Source organism: Arachis stenosperma, chromosome 10 (assembly GCF_014773155.1).
Source record: "Arachis stenosperma cultivar V10309 chromosome 10, arast.V10309.gnm1.PFL2, whole genome shotgun sequence".
Classification (NCBI taxonomy): domain Eukaryota; kingdom Viridiplantae; phylum Streptophyta; class Magnoliopsida; order Fabales; family Fabaceae; genus Arachis; species Arachis stenosperma.
The window spans coordinates 67,252,246-67,260,697 of NC_080386.1; the positions used below are offsets into that span (position 1 = coordinate 67,252,246).

The following is an 8,452-nucleotide window of genomic DNA, read 5'->3' on the forward strand; positions in this document are numbered from 1 at the left end:
ATGAATGGCAGAAGTAAGTCCAATGGAATCTCTATGGTCTCATTTTGAGCCTCAGATTCCCATGGTTCCTCATTAGGGAACTCATTGGAGGTTAGTGCACGCCCATTGAGGTCTTCCTCAGTGGCGTTCACTGCTTCTCCTTCCTCTCCAAATTCGGCCATGTTGATGGCCTTGCACTCTCCTTTTGGATTTTCTTCTGTATTGCTTGGAAGAGTACTAGGAGGGAGTTCAATAATTTTCTTACTCAGCTGTCCCACTTGTGCCTCCAAATTCCTAATGGAGGACCTTGTTTCAGTCATGAAACTTTGAGTGATTTTGATTAGATCAGAGACCATGGTTGCTAAGTCAGAGGGGTTCTGCTTAGAATTCTCTGTCTGTTGCTGAGAAGATGATGGAAAAGGCTTGCCATTGCTATACCTGTTTCTTCCACCATTATTGTTATTGAAACCTTGTTGAGGTCTCTCTTGATTCTTCCATGAGAAATTTGGATGATTTCTACATGAAGAATTATAGGTGTTTCCATAGGGTTCTCCCAGGTAATTCACCTCTTCCATTGAAGGGTTCTCAGGATCATAAGCTTCTTCCTCAGATGAAGCATCCTTAGTACTGCTTGGTGCATTTTGCATTCCAGACAGACTTTAAGAAATCAAATTGACTTGTTGAGTCAATATTTTATTCTGAGCCAATATGGCATTCAGAGTATCAATCTCAAGAACTCCTTTCTTCTGATTAGTCCCATTGTTCACAGGATTCCTTTCAGAAGTGTACATGAATTGGTTATTTGCAACCATTTCAATTAGTTCTTGAGCTTCTGTAGGCGTCTTCTTTAGATGAAGAGATCCTCCAGCAGAGCTATCCAAAGACATCTTGGATAGTTCAGAGAGACCATCATAGAAAATACCTATGATGCTCCATTCAGAAAGCATGTCAGATGGACATTTTCTGATTAATTGTTTGTATCTTTCCCAAGCTTCATAGAGGGATTCTCCATCCTTCTGTCTGAAGGTTTGGACTTCCACTCTAAGCTTACTCAATTTTGAGGTGGAAAGAACTTTGCCAAGAAGGCATTGACTAGCTTTCCCAAGAGTCCAGGCTTTCTTTAGGTTGTAAGTCCAACCATGTCCTAGCCTGTCTCTTACAGCAAAAGGGAATAGCATAAGTCTGTAGACCTCAGGGTCAACCCCATTAGTCTTGACAGTGTCACAGATTTGCAAGAATTCAGCTAAGAACTGATGAGGATCTTCCAATGGAAGTCCATGGAACTTGCAATTCTGTTGTATTAGAGAAACTAATTGAGGCTTAAGCTCAAAGTTGTTTGCTCCAATGGCAGGGATAGAGATGCTTCTCCCATAGAAGTCGGGAGTAGGTGCAGTAAAGTCACCCAGCACCTTCCTTGCATTGTTGTTGTTGTTGCTATTTTCGGCTGCCATGGTTTCTTCTTCTTTGAAGATTTCTGTCAGGTCCTCTACAGAGAGTTGTGCCTTAGCTTCTCTTAGCTTTCGCTTCAAGGTCCTTTCAGGTTCAGGGTCAGCTTCAACAAGAATGCCTTTGTCTTTGTTCCTGCTCATATGAAAGAGAAGAGAACAAGAAAATATGGAATCCTCTATGTCACAGTATAGAGATTCCTTGAGGTGTTAGAGGAACAGAAAAATAGAAAGAAGAGGTAGAAGAATTCGAACTTTAATTAGATAGAGTTCGTATTGTGCATTGAGAAGGAGTGGTACTCCATAAATAGAAGGATGTGGGAAGAGAGGAAGAAATTTTTGAAAATCAAGTGAAATATTGTGAAAACATTTTTGAAAAAATTTAATTAATTTTCGAAAATCAAGAGTGGGAAAGAAATCAAGTAATTTTTGAAAAAGATTTTGAAATTAGAAATAAAAAAGATATGATTAAAAACTGTTTTGAAAAAGATGTGATTAAAAAGATATGATAAAAAAATTATGCTTTTAAAAAGATATGATTGAAAAAGATATGATTGAAAACAATTTAAAAAGATTTGATTTTAAAAATTAATGACTTGCCTAACAAGAAAAGATATGATTCAAACATTAAACCTTTCTCAACAGAAAAGGCAACATACTTAAAATGTTCAATCAAATCATTAATTGTTAGTAGTATCTTTGAAAAAGGAAAGAAATTGATTTTGAAAACATTTGATTGAAAAGATATGATTTGAAAAAGATTTGATTTTGAAAAACTTTGAAAACTTGAAAGAATTGATTTTGAAAACAAAATCCTCCCCCTTGTGCCATCCTGGTGTTAAACGCCCAGAATGGTGCACATCTGGCGTTTAACGCCCATGCACTACCTTTTGGGAGTTAAACGCCCAACCAGGCACCCTGGCTGGCGTTTAAACGCCAGTCTGTCCTTCTTCACTGGGCGTTTTGAACGCCCAGCTTTTTCTGTGTAATTCCTCTGCTGCATGTTCTGAATCTTCAGTTCCCTGTACTATTGACTTGAAAATAGAACCAAGATCAATTAAACAATGCATGCAAGACACCAAACTTAAAATTAGACACTAGACTCAAACAAGAAACATAAAATATTTTTGGTTTTTATGATTTTTAAAATTTTTTTTTGTGCTTTTTCGAAAATTATATGAAAATAGAAAATAAAGGTTTCAGAATTCTCAGTTTGAATTCCAGGAATCATTGCAATGTTAGTCTAAGACTCCGGTCCAGGAATTAGACATGGCTTCACAGCCAGCCAAGCTTTCAAAGAAAGCTTCGGTCCAAAACACTAGACATGGCCAATGGCCAGCCAAGCCTTAGCAGATCATTGCTCCAATAGCAAGATTGATAGAAATCAACAAGCTCTTGTGATGATAGGTTGAAACCTCAGTCCAATAAGATTAGACATGGCTTCTCAGCCAGCCAGACTTCAACAGATCATCATGAAACACTAGAATTTATTCTTAAGAACTCTGAAGAAAAATACCTAATCTAAGCAACAAGATGAACCGTCAGTTGTCCATACTCAAAATAATCCCCGGCAACGGCGCCAAAAACTTGGTGTGCGAAATTGTGATCACTACACAACTTTGCACAACTAACCAGCAAGTGCACTGGGTCGTCCAAGTAATAAACCTTACGCGAGTAAGGGTTGATCCCACGGAGATTATTGGTATGAAGCAAGCTATGGTCACCTTGTAAATCTTAGTCAGGCAGACTCAAATGGGTATAGATGATGAATAAAACATAAAGATAAAGATAGAGATACTTATGTATATCATTGGTGAGAGCTTCAGATAAGCGTATGAAGTGCTGTCCCTTCCGTCTCTCTGCTTTCCTACTGTCTTCATCCATCCTTCTTACTCCTTTCCATGGCAAGCTTATGCAAGGGTTTCACCGTTGTCAGTGGCTACCTCCCATCCTCTCATTGGAAATGTTCAACGCACCCTGTCACGGCACGGCTATCCATCTGTCGGTTCTCAATCAGGCCGGAATAGAATCCAGTGATTCTTTTGCGTCTGTCACTAACGCCCCGCCTTTAGGAGTTTGAAGCACGTCACAGTCATTCAATCATTGAATCCTACTCAGAATACCACAGACAAGGTTAGACCTTCCGGATTCTCTTGAATGCCGCCATCAGTTCTTGCCTATACCACGAAGACTCTGATCTCACGGAATGGCTGGCTCGTTTGTCAGGCGAGCACTCGGTTGTCAGGCGATCAACCATGCATCGTGTATCAGGAATCCAAGAGATAAACATTAGAGCCTCGTTTGCTTGTAGAACAAGAGTGGTTGTCAGTCACTTTGTTCATGAGTGAGAATGATGATGAGCGTCACATAATCATCAGATTCATCAAGTTCTTGAGTGCGAATGAATATCTTAGAACAAGAACAAGCGGAATTGAATAGAAGAACAATAGTAATTGCATTAATACTCGAGGTACAGCAGAGCTCCACACCTTAATCTATGGTGTGTAGAAACTCCACCGTTGAAAATACATAAGAACAAGGTCTAGGCATGGCCGAATGGCCAGCCTGCCAAAGTGATCAAAAGATCTAAAGAACAAAAGATTCCAAAGATCAGAAGATGAAAATACAATAGTAAAAGGTCCTATATATAGAAAACTAGTAGCCTAGGGTGTACAGAGATGAGTAAATGACATAAAAATCCACTTCCGGGCCCACTTGGTGTGTGCTTGGGCTGAGCAATGAAGCATTTTCGTGTAGAGACTCTTCTTGGAGTTAAACGCCAGCTTTTAGGCCAGTTTGGGCTTTTAACTCCCATTTAGGTGCCAGTTCCGGCGTTTAACGCTGGGAATTCTGAGGGAGACTTTGAACGCCGTTTTGGGCCATCAAATCTTGGGCAAAGTATGGACTATCATATATTGCTGGAAAGCCCAGGATGTCTACTTTCCAACGCCGTTGAGAGCGCGCCAATTGGGCTTCTTTAGCTCCAGAAAATCCACTTTGAGTGCAGGGAGGTCAGAATCCAACAGCATCTGCAGTCCTTTTCAGTCTCTGGATCAGATTTTTGCTCAGGTCCCTCAATTTCAGCCAGAAAATACCTGAAATCACAGAAAAACACACAAACTCATAGTAAAGTCCAGAAAATTGAATTTTAACTAAAAACTAATAAAAATATACTAAAAACTCAACTCAAACTACTAAAAACATACTAAAAACAATGCCAAAAAGCGTACAAATTATCCGCTCATCACTTTTCTTCAAGGATTGTGCAGATGGACTTGTTTGTCTCCCCTTATAGAAGTTTCTCCCTTTTCCGTCTTCAGTGGCCAGCCTGAAAGAAGAGAAAAAAGAAGAAAAGTAACCCAAAAGATAGAAAATAAATAAAGTATGGGTGTTAATGCCAAATGATAAGGGTCTCATTTACATGGAAGCTTCAACATGTACGTGAGAAAACAATAGAAGCCATGGCATGCGAGTAGTACAAAATGTACAACAATGGGGAAGAGAGTGTAAGACAATATAAATTCATGTCAATGCAAAATTAATACAAATAACATAAAAGATTAACATTGACTTAAATAGTAGTGCCCAACAGTGTAAAACAAGTTACCAAAATAAATTCAAGAAAAGATGCAACAGTTGAATAAGAAAAGATATTTAACACCAATGGAAAAATAAAAAATTCAGAAAAGAAAATAAAAATATGCACAAATTTAAAATGCAATGAATGAGATATGCAAATAAATTAAAATAAAATAAAAAGAAAAATAAGAAGAATGAGAAAGGAAAGAAGGGAAGAGGAAGTAAATAAGAAAGGAGGGAAGAAAAATTAGGATTGGGGAAGAAAAGATAAAATAATTTGGCATATAAGGTTAAGGTGTGCGACGCTGGCGACGCGGTTGCGTGGGTGACGCGGCCGCGTAGTGCACAATAAGGTCAAGCGCTGCGGACGCGTGGGTCATGCGATCGCGTGACTCGATTTGTGCTAGTGGCGCGAGTGCAGCCTCGTGCTCGCACAACTCTCTGTTCAAAATCTTATTAGTGCCAAAATTAAGTGACGCGATCGCATGGGGCATGCGATCGCGTGAGTGGGCTTTAAAGGAATATGACGCGGTCGCGTGGGTCACGCAGCCGCATGGGAAGGATTATGCGTTCAGCACCAATCCCGCACCACTCTCGCACAACTTTCGAGTGTGCACCACTTTGACGTCGAAATCTTGGTCACGCGGCCGCGTGGGTCACGCGGTCGCGTGGGAGGCCATTATTCCCATATGACGCGGTCGCATCAGCGACGCGGTCGCGTGGGGTGATTTATGCCATTGGCACGCCTCTTGCCACGCTCCAGCATGACTCTTTGTTCGTTTTTATTTTCTCCCTTCACCCTGCGACGCGGACGCGTTGATGAGCGGATAATTTGTATGCTTTTTGGCATTGTTTTTAGTATGTTTTTAGTATCTTTTAGTTAGTTTTCAGTATATTTTTATTAGTTTTTAATTAAAATTCACTTTTCTAGACTTTACTATGAGTTTGTGTGTTTTTCTGTGATTTCAGGTATTTTCTGGCTGAAATTGAGGGACCTGAGCAAAAATCTGATCCAGAGACTGAAAAGGACTGCAGATGCTGTTGGATTCTGACCTCCTTGCACTCGAAGTGGATTTTCTGGAGCTACAGAAGCCCAATTGGCGCGCTCTCAACGGCATTGGAAAGTAGACATTCTGGGCTTTCCAGCAATATATAATAGTCCATACTTTGTCCAAGATTTGATGGCCCAAACCCGCGTAGCAATCCGGCCTCAGAAATTCCAGCGTTAAACGCCGGAACTGGAATAAAAGTTGGAGTTAAACGCCCAAACTGGCATGAGAACTGGCGTTTAACTCCAGAAAAGGTCTCTACACGAATTTCCTTCATTGCTCAGCCCAAGCACACCCAAGTGGGCCAGGAAGTGGATTTTTCTGTCATTTACTCATTTCTGTAAACCTTAGGATACTAGTTTACTACTTATAGGACCTTTTTACATTGTAATCAGTACCTTATGACCTCATAACATTTTGTACACGTTCCTTCCACAGTATGAGCCTCTAAACCCCATGGTTGGGGGTGAGGAGCTCTGCTGTGTCTTGATGGATTAATGCAATTACTACTGTTTCTTATTCAATCATGCTTGCTTCCATTCTAAGATAACACTTGTTCTTAATCCGGATGAATGTGATGATCCGTGACAATCATCATCATTCTCAACCATGAACACGTGCCTGACAACCACCTCTGTTCTATCTTAGATTGAGTAGTTATCTCTTGGGTTCTTTAATCGGAATCTTCGTGGTATAGGCAGGACCTGATGGCAGCATTCAAGAGAATCCGGAAGGTCTAAACCTTGTCTGTGGTATTCTGAGTAGGATTCAATGATTGAATGACTGTGACGTGCTTCAAACCTGTAACCTACTGGGCGTTAGTGACAGACGCAAAAGAGTGATTCTATTCCGGTAGGGGAGGGAACCAAACCGGTGATTGGCAGCACTGTGACAGAGTGTGTGCATTAGCTTTCACTGCGCGGATGGGAGGTAGCTGCTGACAACAGTGAGACCCTACACGAGCTTGCCATGGAAGGAGACATGCGTGTTTGATGAAGAAGACAGTAGGAAAGCAGAGATTCGGAAGATGGAGCATCTCCAAACCTCAACCCATTCTCCATTACTGCAGTACAAGTAACCATTACATGTTCTTTTGCTTTTCTTACAATCAATCCTGATAATTTCTGATATCCTGACTAAGATTTACAAGATAACCATAGCTTGCTTCAAGCCGACAATCTCCGTGGGATCGACCCTTGCTCACGCAAGGTATTACTTGGACGACCCAGTGCACTTGCTGGTTAGTTGTGCGGGATTGCAAAAGTGTTATTGCAATTTCGTGCACCAAGTTTTTGACGCCGTTGCCGGGGATTGTTCGAGTTTGGACAACTGACGGTTTATTTTGTTGCTTAGATTAGGACTGTTTTATTTTTGTTGGTTTAGAGTCTTTTAGTTGAGTCTAGTTTCATATTCTAAGTTTGGTGTCAATTGCATGCTTTTGTTTTTCTTTTAAATTTTCGTTTTTGCATGTTCTTAGTCCCTTTTTGATTCATAAAAATTCTAAGTTTGGTGTCCTCTTTGTGTTTTTCCTTTAAAATTTTCGAAAATTTAGTGTTTGATTTTCTAAAAATTTTAAGTTTGGTGTCTTTTGTGTTTTTCTCTTTCCTCTTTTTAAAAATCAAATCTCTTTCATAAAAATTTTTCAATCATATCTTCTTAATTGCTGTTTTCAAAATCTTTTTTTTTACTAATTGATTCAGTTCTCAATTTGCTTTGATCTTATTTTATTTTTAAATTTTCGAATTTTATTTTATTTTCCTCTTATTTTATTTTATTATATTTTGATTTTTTCGGTTATTTCAAAAAAAAAAAATAAAAAAATAAAAAAATAAAAATAAACAAAATTTATCTCTTTGCAATCATTCTCATTTCCCTTTTGTCCATTATGGACTTAAGTGGAATTAATCAGTCCAAGAGGACTCTGGGGTCTTATGCTAACCCCATTACAGCTGCATATGGGAGTAGCATCTGTATACCTCCCATCAAAGCAAGCAGCTTTGAGCTAAATCCTCAACTCATTATCATAGTGCAGCAAAATTGCCAGTATTCCGGTCTTCCACAGGAAGAACCTACTGAGTTTCTGGCACAGTTCTTACAAATTGCTGACACAGTACATGATAAAGAGGTAGATCAGGATGTCTATAGACTATTACTGTTTCCATTTGCTGTAAAAGATCAAGCTAAAAGGTGGTTAAATAACCAACCTACAGCAAGCATAAAGACATGGAAACAGTTATCAGACAAATTCCTGAATCATTTCTACCCTCCAAAAAGGATGACACAGCTAAGGCTGGACATCCAAGGCTTTAAACAAGAGGATAATGAATCCCTTTATAATGCCTGGGAGAGGTATAGAGGTATGCTAAGAAAATGTCCCTCTGAAATGTTTTCAGAGTGGGT

The 8,452-nt window shown here is 39.5% G+C and overlaps 1 non-coding gene across 1 annotated transcript; it reads left to right on the plus strand.

The window, feature by feature from the left end:
• The first annotated feature begins 924 nt into the window (after positions 1-924).
• Positions 925-1,028, plus strand: LOC130958256 (small nucleolar RNA R71). Its single transcript, XR_009077388.1, has one exon. It is a non-coding gene; the product is annotated as a small nucleolar RNA R71 (small nucleolar RNA).
• The last annotated feature ends 7,424 nt before the right edge of the window (positions 1,029-8,452 follow it).